This window comes from Eptesicus fuscus, chromosome 20, assembly GCF_027574615.1.
Source record: "Eptesicus fuscus isolate TK198812 chromosome 20, DD_ASM_mEF_20220401, whole genome shotgun sequence".
NCBI lineage: Eukaryota > Metazoa > Chordata > Mammalia > Chiroptera > Vespertilionidae > Eptesicus > Eptesicus fuscus.
In genome coordinates this window covers 46,452,268-46,469,434 of record NC_072492.1, presented here as the reverse complement: position 1 = coordinate 46,469,434, position 17,167 = coordinate 46,452,268, and the positions used below count along the sequence as shown (strand labels likewise).

Below are 17,167 nucleotides of genomic sequence, written 5' to 3'. Positions count from 1 at the left end.
CGGGCGAAGAGGCACTGAAATTGATTCGCCAGCGTTTGCCCTGACCTGTCTGTCGCATCTCGCACCACCGGGGGTGCTTTGCCGCCCAGCCTTATTAATCATTTCAATTTGACGTTGTATGTGTTTTATGGTCTTCCCTTCTGCCCCCACTTTGCTCCCATTCAATGATGTTTACCTTTTAACGCAACACTGGGAGGGAAAATCTATTTCTCCTGCCAGATGTTAAGTCGAAAAGAAAAACACTCCCTACCACACACACACACACACACACACACACACACACACACTCACAGATATACACTCACACACGGTCACATATTCACACTCGCACACACACTCACATACACTCACACTCACACATACACATATACACACACTCACATATTCACACTCATTCACACTCACACACACATACACACTCTCTCTCACACACACACATATGCATACTCACACACACTCACACTCATACACTCACATAGTCACTTACCCGCACTCATTCGCACGTATACATACTCACACAAGTCACATATGCACACTCATTCACATTCACACACACATACACACACATTCACACTCTCTCACACACACACATATGCGCATACTCACACACACTCACACACATACACTCACAGTCACATACCCGCACTCATTCACACATTCGCACACATACTCGCACTCATACACACATTTTTGCCTCCAGTTTCCTCTTTAATGTACACACCTGGGAGAGCGCAGCAAATTCCCGAACCTTGTTTTTCTGTATTCTTATCGTTGGCGTTATTACAGATGTCCCCATCGTCTCCCCTTTGCCCCCCTCTATCCAGCAGCCAGTACCCCTTCCCTCTGGCCCCGGCCACACTGTTGTTTGTGTCTGTGGGTTATGCATCTATGTTCTTTGGTTAATCCCTTCACCTTCTTTCATCCAGTCCCCCCTCTACCCTCCCCTGTGAGCAGCAGGGACATTGTCGGGGGTATGAGGACCTCACCGTCCATGTGTGTCACACCCACATGTGCATCTAAACCACCTGGGGGCCCTGCGCAAATGCAGACTCTGGCTCAGTTGGGCTTGTATGGAACCTGAGGTTCTGCATTTCATGCCAGGGAGTAGCAAGGTGACCCTTTAAGTGTGGCTCCAAAGCTCCCCTCCCCCGCCCCTCCCTCTCCATTTCTCTGTCTCTGAGGGTTCTCCATTCTCCGCCCTGCAGGGCAGCGGGCCCCAGCTCCAGAGCGCTCTGGGCTCCCCAGCCACGCAGCATCTCTCATGGATGCTGTGCCCAACGCAGTGGCCTCGCTCTTTACAGCTGAGGGACTTTTCTGGTTTAGGCTGGTGTCTCCCTGCTAAGCCCTCCCAAGGATAACAGTTAGTTGTCAACTGGCTGGGAGACAAAAGAAATGCATTTTGCTGGAGCCAGTTTTCCTCAAAACGCTAATGGCACCTTTATCTCCTGGTAATTAAAGCCCTGGCTGATGAATGCGTAATTACGCATAAGCCGGACTAAAGCGATCGTCTTGGTCTTTCATCTTTTCGGCTTACTTCATTTAACAGGTAACAGTCTTGGGCGTGCTTCAGAGAATAGCTGTTCCGAGGTGTCTGCCTTGGGTGGAGTCCCCTGGGGGAGGAGGGGCTGGTCACCACCACAATTACTGTGGGGTGTGAAGGCCAGAGCCGCCTCTGTCTCCATGAAGTAGTGGCTTTGGGTGGTGGAAAGGACCATCGGGGAAGCCATAAAATGTGTCAGGATCTGCCAGACTGTTTGGAGGTTCCAGCTGTGGCCCGTGGCCCGGGTCCAGTTCTGCCTCTGGATAAATGGGATGACGGGACTCGGCTCCGCCTCTGGTCCTTGGGCCACTGACTTCCACGGTCCCCTCCCTGTCTGGGAACAGGCTCGTTCTTCGTTCTGGCGGCCCTTGACCATGCCCGTGCTGGTATCGCTGTCATCCTGTGCCCGTCCCGCCCCAGGTCTGGGTCAGGGCTGACTCCAGGCTTCTCTCCTCCTGGGCAGGTGCTCATGGAAGCAGGGAGAGTGCTGGGTAAATGTCGGGGTCTCAACGTACCTAAGCAGAAAGAGGCCCCTCGAGTGATGATAGAACTCATGGGTCCTGGACATGGACTAGACTCAAACCCTCCTGTCCCCTCACATGAGCTAACAGACGACACCTTGTTCAACTCTTCTGAGGCTCAGCATTCCCATCTGTGAAATGGGAAACATTATTGTACCAACGTCATGGGGTGAAGTTACTGAAATACAGTACGTTTTGGCTTTGTCAATGATCTGGCTGTTGCTCTTGGCATTTTTATTATAAAATAATAAAAATTATTATTATTATTATTATTATTATTATTGGAGAACTTCTCAAGTTAAGGCATGTGTCATTTACTCAGCAGGCTTTCTGGGCAGACAAATTATAGTGGTTGCTGTGAACCCATGGGGACTAAGTCACACCTTTGAGGGTTCTCTTCCCTGACAGGTCCCCAAAGCTGCTTGGAAATCCGAGACCACATGGGATCCACGGCACAGGTGCCGTTGGGCTCTCATCTGATCTCCACAAGCACAGGGGCATTCACGCGAGGGGAGATGAGCGAGGTCTAAACATCCATGACACATCTACAGCCGTACCACTCTGAACACACCCGACCTCATCTAAAAATACATGACACAATGGAAGGAATAACCTGAAGACATTGAGGAATCAGCAGGCATTTGATGGGTAACCGCCACCGGACGTGCTCTGTGCTGTGTATTTTCACACGTATTCACTTACCTTCACCACGATCCCACAGGGTAGATGTTAATACTTTCCTCTGACACGTGAAGAGACCAAGGCTTAAGGGATGGCTCCTCCCAGTTGACATCACTGCTAACTAATCCATACAGGCGCCCTACCCCAATAAGGCCTTCGACATCACTGTCCTCTTAGGCTGACTTTCCGGTTCCTTTTTTTTAAATTTTATTTTATTTTATTTTTATTCAATGCCTACATGTTTCTCAAATGTACCTCCCTTCCCCTCTAAGGTATTCATTCATTCCATCCTCTAAAACTAGGCTTCCACCCTCAGCCCTCCAGTGACACTATCACTCAAAGGTCAACGATAACCTACTTCTTCATTGTCAGATTCAATGGTCCTTTGTCCTCTGGTCATCTCCTTCTTGCCTGGTATGTTCTCCTGCTGATGGAAGCCCTTTCCTTAGACTCTAAGACAACATAGCATACATTTTTCTTCTCCCTCTTGACTCATCACTTCTCCCTCTCTGCTGTCTCTTTTTCCCTCCTCATACTTTCTATTTTTGCTTTTATTTGTTTATTCTATTGCTTGGAAAACTTATCTAACATCACAATTTCAGCTCTACCCTTTAGGCTTTCTCTTGTTTAAATTCATATTTTTTTAAAAAATATGTTTTTATTGATTTCAGAGAGAGGAAAGGAGAGGGAGAGGGATAGAAACATCAATGATGAGAGATAATCATGGATCAGTTGCCTCCTGCATGCCCCCTACTGGGGATTGAACAATCAACCTGGGCATGTACCCTGACCAGGAATCGAACCATGACCTCCTGGTTCACAGGTTGACACTCAACCACTGAGCCCTACTGGCTGGACTAAATTTGTATTTTTAGACTTTTCATCTAATTAGTTACAGGCACATGTACCCCAGCTGTATTTCTCGAGATGTCTCTCCATGATCTCCAGCTCCACAGTCTAAAGGAGAAGTCTGTGTTCCTCTTTGATTTTTCCTTCACTTCCTGATTTCTCTGTTTTGTCAACATACCTTGGCCCTTCAAGGAGAAATCTCAGTCACCTTTGATTACTCTATATTCTGACCCTGGGTTTCAACGGAGAATCTAAATCCTACAGCTTCAGTTCCTGAGTCCCGACCCCTTTGTGAGGCCCTGAGCACCTCAAACCTGGCTTATTCAAGATTCCCCACAGCCTTTCACTTCTTCCATTCATTCTCCAGACTGGGATGCTCTACACCACACAGAGGATTCTGGAAATGCCAGCTTTATTATATTTGTCTGCCCAGAAAGCCTGCTGAGTAAATGACACATGCCTTAACTTGAGAAGTTCTCCATTTATTTCCAACCTGCTTGCCCACCACCAATCACCTCAGAAACTCTTGGCTCAAGTCAAATTTGACTATGTTCTAATTAGGATTAAGTTCAATTGCCAGTAACAGTATAACCCAATCTAACAGTGACTTAAACTACACAGAGGCTGATTTCTCTTTCATTTCAAAGACCAAGTACAGGCAGCCCAGGACAGGAATGTTGGCTCTGGTCCATCATGAGCCCAGAGACCCAGGCTCCCCCTATCTTGTTGCTCTACTATGTGTGACTTCCATCCCTAAGATCACCACTTCAGATCCAGCCATCGAATCCACAGTTCAGCCAGAAAAATGGAGGGAAGAGTGAAGGACACAGTTATTCCCTTTAAGGACATTTGCTGGAAGTTATATGAATGGCTTCTACTTAAATCTCATTGGTCAAAATGTAGTCACATGACCATACCCAGATGCAAAGAAGGCTGGGAATTTTTTAATTTTATTTATTTATTTATTTACTTCCTTCCTTCCTTACTTACTTCCTTACTTACTTACTTACTGTGGGGGTCATATTCACGCCTGGCTAAGATTTGGGGTTTTATTAATAAAGCAAGAAGGTGAGAAAAGCTATTGGGGACAACTAGTGATCCTTGTTACAGCCAAACCTTTCTTTTTTCTCATATGCCATGGATATTTTCATCAGCATGTTATGGTGCATCCTGGCCTCTGACATATTTTCCTACTTATCTAAGTCTGGCTTGTCAGAGAAACATTCTGACAGTGAGTAATGAGCACTGACCTTGGGGTTGCACAGAACCAGGTTCAAATCCTGATTCTACCACCTTCACTTGCTTTGTAAGACCTTGAACTCAATGTCTCTGGACCTCCCTTTTCTCCTCTGTCAAATGAGACAACATAACTCATATTGGTTATTAATAGCACAGTGTCGGGCAGAACTTCTGTGCTGGAGAGGTACAGGGTTCTTATCTTATCAGCAATCATGAAAATGACTCCATTATCTGTAAAGGCTCAACTCAAGTCCTTTTCCCTTCACAGAGAATTTCCTATCCATTTCAGATTAGGACAACCATCCCAGGCTTTGAACTCTTACAATAATACAAATACGTTTGAGACACTGATGTGAAAATTAATATAGGATGCTTGCAACATCTTTTTCCCTTTTTAATTTTGAACCCTCAGAAAAGTTGAAAGAAAGAGTGATTTGGCTCTTCTTAAATTGTTGCCGTAAGTAAGTGGTTATGTCTTCACGTACACAATCTCTCTCGAAGGTAACGACCGTGTATTAAACAGGAAGTTTCCTTTGTTTTCGATTCTGTGTGTGTGTGTGTGTGTGTGTGTGTGTGTGTGTGTGTGTGTGTGTTGTTTTTTGTTTTGTTTTTTAATCTTCGGAGTGCCTCCAATGCTGCTTAATAAAAGTGTGCATTTCACTTCTTCCTGTCTTCTCTTGCCTTGATGACTTTCACGGATGTCCAAACAGCTGCAGGCAAGGAGCTTTGTGCAGGATCAGATTTTTAGCACCTGTCAGAATTGTCCATTATTGTGTTGAGGTGCGGTCTCCGGGCGGCTGTGTCTTTCTCTCACTTCTTCTTTGCACATATCACAACTCCCAGTAGTATTCCTAAGTCAAAAACACAGTTGCTAAGTGAGCGAATGAGTGAATGACGGGATGAATGGATGACTATAGAAATCCAACTTTGAGGACTGGGGAGTGACTCGGATGGTCCGCAAAAGAGCACAGACTTGGTCTGACATGAACCAAGGGCCCTAAATGACATCCTGCAAATAGCAAGCTCACCCAGAGGCAACGATTGGTCCCGAAGATGTGTTCTAGGTGTCTCTCCACTATCCTTAGGGAAGTATAAATGAACTCGCTTCAGTGCCAATCCCACCTCCTTTTTAAAATAAGGAGTTGTGTTCCTGAGCTATAATACATACTCCCAGGCTCTGTGGAAGGCTGACTGGCGGTATTGGTTGTCTTTCTTTCATGGACACTGCAGGGGGCTGGGATGGCCTCCCAAAGGCAGTCAGAGGGAGCCGATCTCCTTCAGCATCGGGCCCCTGTGACATGGTTGTGGTCCCATCTACTCTTAAGTAGGATCAGAAGGACTATCTTAGGAAAACCACTCCCAGTTGCATGCTTGTGAAGGACAGAGGATGAAGCTGTGCGCGTTGGGTGCATAAATGATCTTCACTCTTCAAAACACTTCCAAGGCAGGTATTGTTGTTCCATTTTACAAATGTGTTCACCCACAGTCAGTGAGGATCTCACACGCGGCTCCCAAGGGGCGAAGGTGAGGTCTAGACCCAGGTTTGTTTAGCCCAAAACTACTGTGTGTTTTTTTAAATTCCACTATGGAAGCCTCTGCATGAATATTTCATTAATAAAGAGCATATTTCAGAAAACATAAAAATAAGCAAGTTTGCTCTAGTAGGTCTGCAAGCAGGACTTTCTCAGCCCATTTTCCTTCTTCCTCCTCCCGCCACACATCTAGAAAAATCAACTCGACGCTAGATGTCAAGGTCAACTCTTATTGCTTGTTCTTCATCCAGACTCTTGAAGGCAAGAATTCACATAGTCACTTTTTATTTTATTTTATTAATTTATTTTTGTTGTTGTTAATCCTCACCCAAGGATATTTTTCCATTGATTTTTAGAGAGAGTGGAAGGGAGAGGAAGAGACAGAGAAAAACATCCATGTGAGAGAGACACATCGATTGGTTGCCTCCTGCACGCATCCCAGCCAGAGCCAGGGAACCTGCAACCAAGGTCCGTGCCCTTGACCGGAATCAAACCCGGGACCCTGCAGTCCGAGGGCCGATGCTCTATCCACTGAGCCAAACCGGCTAGGGCACTTTTTATTTATTTCAAAATTATTTATACTTTATGAAATGGCCTCTTCTCAAAATCACCACTTGGCCCGAGATGATGGTCCCAAGGACAGTGCCAGAGCCCAGCTGGCCCACGAGAAAGCTGCCTCTCACCTGGCCCGAAGCACCTGCGTGCTCTCCCCTCTCCTCCTGGCACCTACTCTGTATACTTTACAGCCAGTAATAGGCATGTGCACCTATGACACACACACGCCATAAACCGAACAGATAACGCGCGTTATTACGCCTTTGTCTCAGTCACCAAAGTAACGTGGCGGCTGAACAAAGGCTTTGAGCAGAGAGATTGCAGAGTGTGTTGCCTTCCTCTCTTTCCCTCCCCCCTGTCCACCGCCCTCCCCCTGTCCCTCCTTCCCTGGCTCACGGCACTCCACGTCCTGGCCACAAAGCGTCACATTCCTCCCCAGGTTTAATCTCGGCAACATTCCGGCCCGCGGGTTATTAAGAGGAGATTGTGAAGGGCAGGGATGAGGACTAGCTGGAGACTTTTCCCGGATAAAAGGTCCTTGCCCGGGATTATCTTTGTTTCATTGGCAGTAATCCCACCGCCCCCTCGGCCGGTTTCGCCTTTCCTGGGGTGAAGGCAGGTGCAGAGGGAGGGCTCTGCTGTGATCGACAGCGCTGCACAGGGCTGACCTGAAGGTGCACAGCCACGATTGGAGTCTGGGAGCTCTGTGGGTGGTGGGATTTGAAGTAGTCCTTGATGAGACAGCCTGGCTTAGTGGGAAGGTCTCTAAGGCTTTTCAAATTGGCAAACGAGGCCCAACCTCTTGGTTGACTTTGACCTTCACAACAGTCCCTGTGCACTCTCACGGCCGTGCCCCTTGGTTCCAGCCCTTTGCATTGTCACTCGCCACCTCCGATTCTGCCTCAAAGACACATGGATTTCTTTCACTTCTCACTTCCCTCTCCCAGTTATTTCATCCTTCCCACGGAGGCTCCAACAGGTAAAGGTAGCAGCGCATATGCAAACTTAGATTTTAAAGGGCTCACGTGTTATTTGGCCTTTTTGCTGATGGGAAAGATGGAAGGCCGCTCTCCAGTAAGGATTTTAGATGCCGATGGCAGGAGATTTCTCGCCCGTGGACAGGGGGTAGTGTGGTAGCTGCTTCGTAGCTTTGGCATCCGTCGGTGAGCACATGTGAGCAAGCAACGGATGGGGCGTCTGGTGGCTGATGGGGAGGTGAGGATGTGCCCAGGGGCTGGGATCGCGGAGGCCACCTTGCTTTGAATGGCCCCTGGGAGCAAATAGGGTAATAGATTCTGGCAGGATGACCCGGGAACTTACGAAGTCAGCATTCTGAGCACCTGCTTGTTTTAGTTCAGTTTTGTTCTGTTTAGAACAAATGCCGGTGGCCTCGTATGAGAAATCCCTGGGTAGATTACAGTCGGGAGTGGACAGTGGCTCGGTGACTCGACCACAAGGGGTAAGGCCTCCTCTATATTGGTAGCCAACAGCAAGGGAGAGGGAAGGATAGACCGAAGAGACATTTCAAAGCGGGAAGGACACATCTTAGTTCTGTACACCGCCTGGGAAGTGGGAATGGGAGGGGGAAACTTCTATGTTCCCAAAACCGAGGGCCCGAGAGAATGAAAATGAAAATGAGGGGGAGGGCAAGCGTAGACAATGATGGTATTGATTGAAAGAGATATCTGGAGGGGGGAGGGTGTGAGAGAAGATACTCTGGCTATATTATGATTCAGAGGAAATTTTAGAGATGAATGAGAATACCCAACAGGAATCTGGGGTAGGAGGGGTGAAACTCGGATAGAAATTTAGAACTCGACGTGTAAACATGGCAACCATCTGTCCTCAGGTCGCAATTAAAGCTCTGCGAATGAATGAGCTCTTGCAGGGCTGGCAAGAAGAGAAATCACGTTACTGAACTGATACTCTGCACTGAAGACACAAGCCATGCACCTCCAAAGGCAACTGAGAGGAAACAAACAAGTGAACCTCGACGTGCTCCCAGGGTTAATCTGTACCGCGAGGCTCGTGGGAGAGGACAGGGCAGTGTCTCTCATCAACTCCAGGGCACTCCCGTGGCCACAGAGGTCAAACGGCACCAAGTGGCCTTGAATGAGGCCACCAGAGGCCTGTTTTCTCTTGAGGCGAAGACCAGGGTTGAATGTCCAACTTCCCCCTCCAGGCAGGACGGCTGGTCCATCAGATTTCCTCTTTGATGTCTTTCCTAGAAATACGCCATCCTTCCTGCCCCTTCTCTGAGTGAGACTCCTGGGGTTTGCAACCTTCCTTTTGAGGGTGTTTTAGGATGCCTTTAATTCCTGGCAGGTGTACGTAGAACCGTTTTTCCTCCTCTAAGCGAAATGCTTATTCCAGCCTGTGTTTATATTCCCGTGGAAGGGGCTCCCAAGTAGACGTCCGAAGGTGCTACAGGTCCAGATACAAATGATTTCATTTCTCTTCTGCGTGTAAAGGAGCTGGGGCTAGATCTCCTGAGTCTGTCACCTTCCCTCTCACGGTGCTGCTCTGTTCTTTATTTTTTTCCCATCCGATTTCTCTTTGCAGCTCCCACGCCCATTATCCATACTGAGTGCTCAATTCATGTTTGTTGAGTGAATAACCGGGAGGTTGGGGTACAAAGGACAGATTAAAGTAGAATATGGTTTACTCCTGCATCCTGACTACCTCCTCCCTTCTCCTTTACCTCGGGGTTTCTCAAAATAGGTTCCTCAAAATTCTGTGGGATCAAATACCACTGTTAAGTGAAAAAAGCGGTAGACTATATTTGTGTGTGTATTGATTTCCCATCGGGAAATCCTGTGTTCTACTTGGGAAAACGCTGTGATCAAAACAGGAACGGACAAAGCTCTCTTCCTGCGGTACTTCTCAGAGTCTTGGCTGCAGGAGCGTACACTGCGCATTGCTGAAACCGGTATTGACGAGGCAGTGTTTCCAGGAACACGCCTCACTCCTTTTTAAAGACAATTTTGAGGAACGAATTTTCCGCGGATTCCACTTTGGAAATCACTCACCGGTTACTATGGTATCCAACTATAAGAAACATTTTTGTCTGTCGGATACAGCAGTCATTATAGTTGTGCTGTAAGCTCTTTCGGGATCCCAACGTGCAGATTTTTTCACCAAGAGTGGCATTTGAGAGAAGAAACTAGCAGGAAGCCCCTCAGGGGGCAGGTGGTCAGGCTATGTCCGCCGAAGCCCTGACAGCACCCATGTAGATGGTTGAAGTATGTTTCACTCCATTCGAAATAGGGTTTGCCCTGCGAGTTGAGGTTCTCCTGGAAAGGGAAGTTAAATCAAACCCCGGCACACCCCGAGCGCTCTGAAATTACTCATGAGAAACTTGGTGTCAATTACCAGAGTCAAATAATAGGGCGTGTGTTTTTTTCCTCCCTCTCTCTCTTTACTTAAAATGCCATTCTCAGCCAGGCGGTCCTGAGTGCCGTCAGCGGCCGGATGTGCTGCTTCCAGTGCGGCTGGACAGGTGGCTGGGGCTCACCCGGTGGGTGGATTTACGGCGTAGCTGGCATTCTGGACGTCACAGGCGGTCTCGTGAGGGGCCCAGGAGGAGGGTGTGGGTGCTGGGCCTGGACCCAGTTTCTTTCCCAGCCCCAGGGTGGTTGTCTGCACCCTGAAGGGTTCTGTGCTGCCCTGGATGGGCTTTCTGGGAGCATGCTGGCGCGCCCCCTCTCTCTCCCGGCTGCCGATCGCTGCCTCTCCCTGTGCGGGTGCACGGAGAGCTCCCTGGGCCGCTGGGAGGCTGCCATATGGCTCTTTGGGGCGTGCACTCCTTCTCTGCATCCTCAGGATGAATGGGAAGGAAACAAACCCTTGCCAGTGGCCTTGGGGGTTGTTCACGGGTCAATCTATGGCAAAAGGGAGCACCTCCCTAGATCGCTGCATTGTCACATTTATAAACACCCCTGAATCACGGTGGTGTTAACCAGCAAGAAGCATTAGCTAAGAGACCCAAGTGCTGGTCTTGGCTGTTTTACTAACTAGACATCCCAGTGTCATTTTGCCTCCTGGGCCTCAGCATTCCCAACTAAATACTATTTATTTTATTCTTTTGTAATCTTTATTGTTGAAAGTTTTACATACGACCCCCTTTCCCCCCAATGACCTCCTACAACCCACCCCCACCCCCCCACCCCAGGCCTTCACCACCCCACTGTCTGTGTCCATGGGTTACGCATATATATGTATACAAGTTCTTTGGTTGATTTCTTCCCTCTCACCCACCCAACCTCACCTTCCTTCTGAGGTTCCCCAGTCTGTTCCCTGCTTCTATGTCTCTGGATCTATTTTGTTCATCAGTTTATTTTGTTCATTAGATTCCACATATGAGTGAGATCATGTGACACTTATCCTTCTCTGACTGGCTTATTTTGCTTAGCACAATACTCTCCAGGTCCCTCCAGGCTGTTGCAAATGGTAAGAGTCCTTTTTTTTTTTTTTTTTTTTTACAGCTGCGTAGTACTCCATTGTGTAAATGTACCCCGGCTCTTTTATCCACTCATCTGCTCATGGGCACTTGGGCTGTCACTAAACACTATGGACACGCACAAAGTGCCTCGCAGCCCTGAGCACTTTTGCTCTTATTCTGTAAGTGTGACGCTTACAACAGCATCGTGCTTTGAGGATTGTCACCTCCATCACACACAATGGAGACCAAGGGCTCTGAGAATTCTACTGATCTGCCCAAGGTCATGCAGTGAGTGACAGACAGACACGGAGAGGAAGAACCCTAGGCTCTGTGCCCTTCCTCCTCATCTTACTGAGGAAATTGAGCTTGACAATCAGCAGGTCCTTTCAGCTTTTAGCATCATCTTACTGGGGGATTCAGTGCCTGCTTGGAGGCACTCTCCTACACATGGCAGTTGAGGAATCTAGAATTCTCCAGGGCCATTGGAGGTCATCTCAGCCTTTCATCCAAATAATATAGGGAGTCAGAATCCCCTCTGTCAATGCACCGCTGAGTCAGTAGGTCTCTTTTTTTGTGTGTGTGGGTTTTTCTTTAAAAAACAACAACAACTGGGTGCTGGAAGGTAGGATCCAGTATTCATGTTCACCACAGTCTGCTTTTTACATATGTTTTTATTGATTTTAGAAAGAGAGGACAGGAGAGGGAGAGATAGAAACATTGATAAGAGAGAATCATTGATCGGCTGCCTCCTGCACATGCCCTACTGGGGATCGAGCCCACAACCGGGGCATGAGCCCTGACCAGGAATCGAACCAGAGACCTCCTGGTGCACGGGATGACGCTCAATCCACTGAGCCATACTGGCCGGGCACTCAGTCTCGTTTTTAACCAGCCTCACTACTGAGGAGACATCCCTGCTAGAACCTTTCCTCTACTTTCCCCTGCTACCACTCAAGAAAAATTTATTTCTATCTTTTACTTTTTCAAAAATTTATTGGAGATTAATTATACAATTTATTAGCTCAGCAAATGTTACCTGTTTTTCATCAAGAACTGGGATGCATAAAGTTCAACAGCTAGTATTGATTCTTCACCTTTGATAAGACTTACTTTTCTCTTACTCTTCTCATGTGTGGTTTCTAACAGAATCCCCCATCCCCTCCCTCCTTTTTAAGGCTTCAAATGTCTCCAGGTCAAACATTGCCATGGTTACAACATCGACATTGTAGAATTTGCTTAGCTGCGTCAGATCCCTCACAGTCTCTATCTTCATAATTTCCAACTCTCTCACTAGTTCTCTGGGTTGTCCATCAACTTTTAATCTTCCATTTTGCCTCTACACTTTGCCCCTCCTGTCTCGGTGTCAGTTCTCAAGCCTACGTGCTGAGTAGAAAGTGAAAAGTTGAACGTCTGAAATCTGATGCCCAAAGAACCTGTCTAATCCTGTTCCCGGGTAGAGCAGGGGCTGAAATACCTACCCCCAGAGTAATACCCACAGGACAGGAAAAGGGAAGAGGGGGAGATGGGCACCCTTGTTTTCATCTGACAAATGCCTGTCAACACCTAGAAGGGCACTGTAGGGTCAAGAGGTCAAGGCAGTTACAACAGATTGTTATCTCCCTTAGTAGAGCTTGGGAAGGGCACTCATCCTCCGTGGAAAAGGAAGGCCACCATGGCATGAACCGAACAGAACCTGACGTTCTGGGGGAGAGAGGACGAACTCAAGTTTCAGTGACATGGATTCCGGTCCTGGACATACTCTCTCAGTGGGTCTGTGACCATGGAAAAGTCACTTACCCTTGATCTTCATTGTATCACTTGAAATCTACAGATAATAATGTCCCCACCATAGGCCTCGCAGACTATGAGGTGAAAAAGTTAGAGATGTAAAGGTGCATTGAGATACTGCGTACCTCGTATGAAAGCATGGGATGGTGTTTGTCTTGCAAGCATCACTGTTCTTTGTGGAATCCTTGGAAAGGAAGCATCAAATCCCATGGGCTTTCCCCATGGGCTGTATTCTTCTGTGGTTGGTTGAAACAGGCCAACCAATTTTATTTGTGCCAGTTATGTGTCATCTATTCGTATCTGTGTATAGATGTGAGAATGACCTGTCACCCACTGAGCACAGGGTTTATTTAAATGATTTGGGTAGCTAAGTCAGCTTCCTTTTCTAAAATTATTTTTATTGATTTTCAAGAGAAAGGGAGAAGGAGAGAGATAGAAACATCAATGATGAGAATCATTGATCGGCTGCCTCCTGCACACCCCCCACTGCAACCCAGGCATGTGCCTTGACTGGGAATCAAACCATGACCTCCTGGTTTACATTGAGCAACACTGGCCAGGCTCCACTCTCTCCCCGCCCCCCCCCCCCCACTTTTTTTAAATTGCACCTCCCTCCCCAGTCTGTGAGCTCAGTTGAGAAGAGCATTCTTCCACCACGAAGAAGGCCAATTTTTTCCATTAGGTTATGTGAGTAGCTGACCTCCCCTGTTCAAACCCTCAACTTTTGCTTGCTGTCATTTTGCAGCAATGTAATACTTAGCACACAATAGGGGAAGCTTCCGGAGCGCCTTTCATTATTAACTTGACTTAGATTTCATATTATCATGAGGAGGAGCTCAAGGCAAGCTTTGTTCATAGAAAGAAGACTGTAAAATCACCTCTCAATTATCAGTTTGCAGTGAGATAAACTGAAGAAAGATTAGGTCACCAGCATTATCTAATTGTACCTGTCATTACTCACCCCTGATGGGTAAGTTTCATCCACTCATCATATACTCTTATTATATAATAAAGTCTCTGGAATCAAATACATCTTAGGACAATAATTCTAGGATTGTTGTGTTCAAAAGAACACAATCTAAGCCATGTGAATAGGAAAAATGTGTTTTCCTCATCTAAGACCAACTGAGACCTCTGTAAGAAAAAATTTAACCAATGATGCCGGCTTAGGTTGAGGAGGTCTTGCTTCTTGGATGCCTTGTAAATCTATCAGCTGCAGCTTTCTATTAAAGAAGGCATAATGCAGCCCAGCCAGCGTGGCTCAGTTGTTGGGCATTGACCTATGAACCAGGAAGTCATGGTTCAATTCCTGGTCAGGGCACATGCCCAGGTTGCGGGCTCCATCCCTAGTGTGGGACGTGCAGGAGGCAGATGATCAATGATTCTCTCTTATCATTGATGTTTCTCTCTCCCTCTCTCCCTCCCTCCCTCCCTCCCTCCCTCCCTCCCTCCCTCCCTCCCTTCCTCTCCCTTCCTCCCTGAAATCAATAAGAATGTATTTTTTTAAAAAAATAAGGTATAATGTAAACTTGAGGTCCTACTTTCTTCCCACCTCTTGGAACTCATTTCCTTCAGAGTTTCCCAGCACGCGTAGATGAGATTCTCCATTCGCATCTAGCAGAAGGCTAAGCTTTCAAGACATAAATAGGGAGGAAGGGGGAGGGGGAATTTCTTGAGAAAAAAAGTGTGGGATGCATACTGGAGGGGACTCTGGCGGATAAGGAAATGAGGAAAGGGACAGGTCAAGAGGGGGGGCCATCCTCCTGGGGCCCCTGCTTTGCTGAGCTCTATAGTACCTCTTCATCTTGGTGGTACAAGGAAATCAGTAAGGTGAAGTCGTTGGTGTTGCTCTTTGAGACCTTCCTTGGCCTTCAGTGGAACGATATGGATGTCCAGGTAGATGGTTTGGGGAAGATGGGAAAGGTAGAGGGTCCCAAGGTAAGGAGGGATGTCTGCTTCCTGTCACCTGGTGGCTGGCTCCCACTGTTATGGAGCTGGGAGAGCACTGGTCCTCGTCCCTGTGGGTCACCAGCCAAGTCACCTCAGGGTGCCAGTAGTTGTGGATCAGCAGAGGCTGAGACAATTCCCTGAACACAGGAGACAATAAACCGAATTCCAGGATCACTTCCACCTCCCACTGGTCAGCAAGGAAAACCCCTGTGAGAAAGCACCAAGGGCCCTACACCGTGCACGCGCTCCACCTGTGGAAATTCCATGCTGCAGCCTTCATCCTCAGGCCACGTTCTCTTCTCATCACCTCTCTTTTCCATTTCACAGCTAATATGTGGGATCCAGCGATGAACAGCAAATAAACACGAGCAAGCAACCCTCAGAAAGGTAGGGAAGCCATCGCCAACTAAAGCATATTTAGTTCCTTTCTAAATTAAATAGAAGTACCACTTTATCCACTCTGTGTTAGTGAAATTCCGTTCAAGTGGATAATTAAAAGTAGCCTTTAAATCTCCAAGCATGAAAATGAGGTGTCTCTCTTGGTCTCGGGTTTCTACACGGTTCAGCCAAGATTTGCTAAGAAATCAGACGCAACGGGGACCAACGCCCTTCCCCTGTCCCGCGGGTCTCCGGCTGAGCTCTGCTGGACTCATTAGCTGGGCTTCAGTGGCCTCTCCAAGGGTTTCTCAGGGGATAGGACAGGTCGAGCTGGTTGTTGCCAGCTTCTTGAAAGCATTCCCAGATAGGAGCAAATATTCCTGCCAGGTGCTTGGAGCAGGAAGAATTTCTAGGGAGGAGTTCATGTTGGGTCTAGTTTCCATCGCTAATTAAAATCAGTAGGTAATGGGTTAGTAATTTGTTGTTTCCCTTTATCATGTTATTGCCTTTTGAGGGCCTGGGGGACGAGGAGGTTATGTCTTTATGGCTCCTGTCTGAGTGGGGTGGAGGGGCCTGACAATGGTCTTCAGAGCCATCTGCCCCCGGTTCTCTTTCTCAGATCTAATATTCTGGGTAACAGAGTTCAGAGGACCTCTCATCATGGGCCCTCAAGCCATGCTAAAGCGAGCTTCTCTTTGAGTTGAAGTAGAAGAGGAATTGCAGCTCATTGAGCAATACTCCGCTTCCCAGGGGAAAATTCATAATTCGTTACCATCAACCGGCTTGCCAGTCAGTTTGCAGGAAGTAGGACCAGGTGGGAGGAAAATGCTGACCCTTCATTTTTAAGAACATGCCAGGTGGAAAGTCTGAGCCCTGGGCTTGGCGTCAGGAGACCTGAGCTTGCATCTGGGCACTGCCATGCGAATCTGGGAAAGCCATTCCAAGTTCTGAAACTCGATTTCTTTATCTGCAAAATTGGAGCAGTTATTGCTCCTGTTGCCTACTTCAGAGAGAGGGCTGATGGAGGGAGGGAAATTCAAAGGAAGTATCGTTGGTGAGCCCAGCCGGCGTGGCTCAGTGGTTGAGTGTCAACCTATGAACCAGGAGATTATGTTTTGATTCCCGGTCAGGGCATGTGCCTGGGCTGTGGGCTCGATCCCCGGTGTGGGGCGTGCAGGAGGCAGTCGGTCAATGGTTCTCTCTCATCATGGATGTTTCTCTCTCTCTCTTTCTCTCCCTTCCTCTCTGAAATCAATAAAATATATTTTATTTTTTAAACAAAGTATCGTTGGTGAAAGGGCAATAGAAATCATAAAGTGCAAAACACAGTGGGATGTGATCATTGCTCAAGGATCGAGGAGGCAGAACGTGTTAAAACTCATAAACTTGGTCCAAGTAAAAGACACAACCTGCCCAACTCACTCCCTGATATATCCTCCCATCGGAAGACCTAACAGTCCTAGCAGGCTTTTGCTAGCAATGTTGAGCATTGAGTCATGAGAACCATAGATCGGCTCTTGAAGGAACCCTTCTGTCCCTACGTGCTGAGGGAAGACAGCCTTGTCCCCTTCATGCACCATCTCCCGGTGGCTTGTGGGTGACTTCCTGTGGACCTGGCCATTTCTAGAGCATGTCCATCTCACCCTTTAGTGTTCTGCTGTAGGGGCTCCCAACACGCCAGGGTCACGGCACG

The 17,167-nt window shown here is 47.6% G+C and overlaps 1 long non-coding RNA gene across 2 annotated transcripts in view; it reads left to right on the top strand.

Moving 5' to 3' along the window:
* Window positions 1-17,167, top strand: part of LOC114227984 (uncharacterized) — a 325,422-nt gene that overhangs the window by 234,579 nt on the left and 73,676 nt on the right. For both annotated transcript variants that reach the window (XR_008554771.1, XR_008554770.1), the window contains exon 4: window positions 15,424-15,483. This is a non-coding gene — a long non-coding RNA (uncharacterized LOC114227984). The remainder of the gene's footprint in view (window positions 1-15,423; window positions 15,484-17,167) is intronic.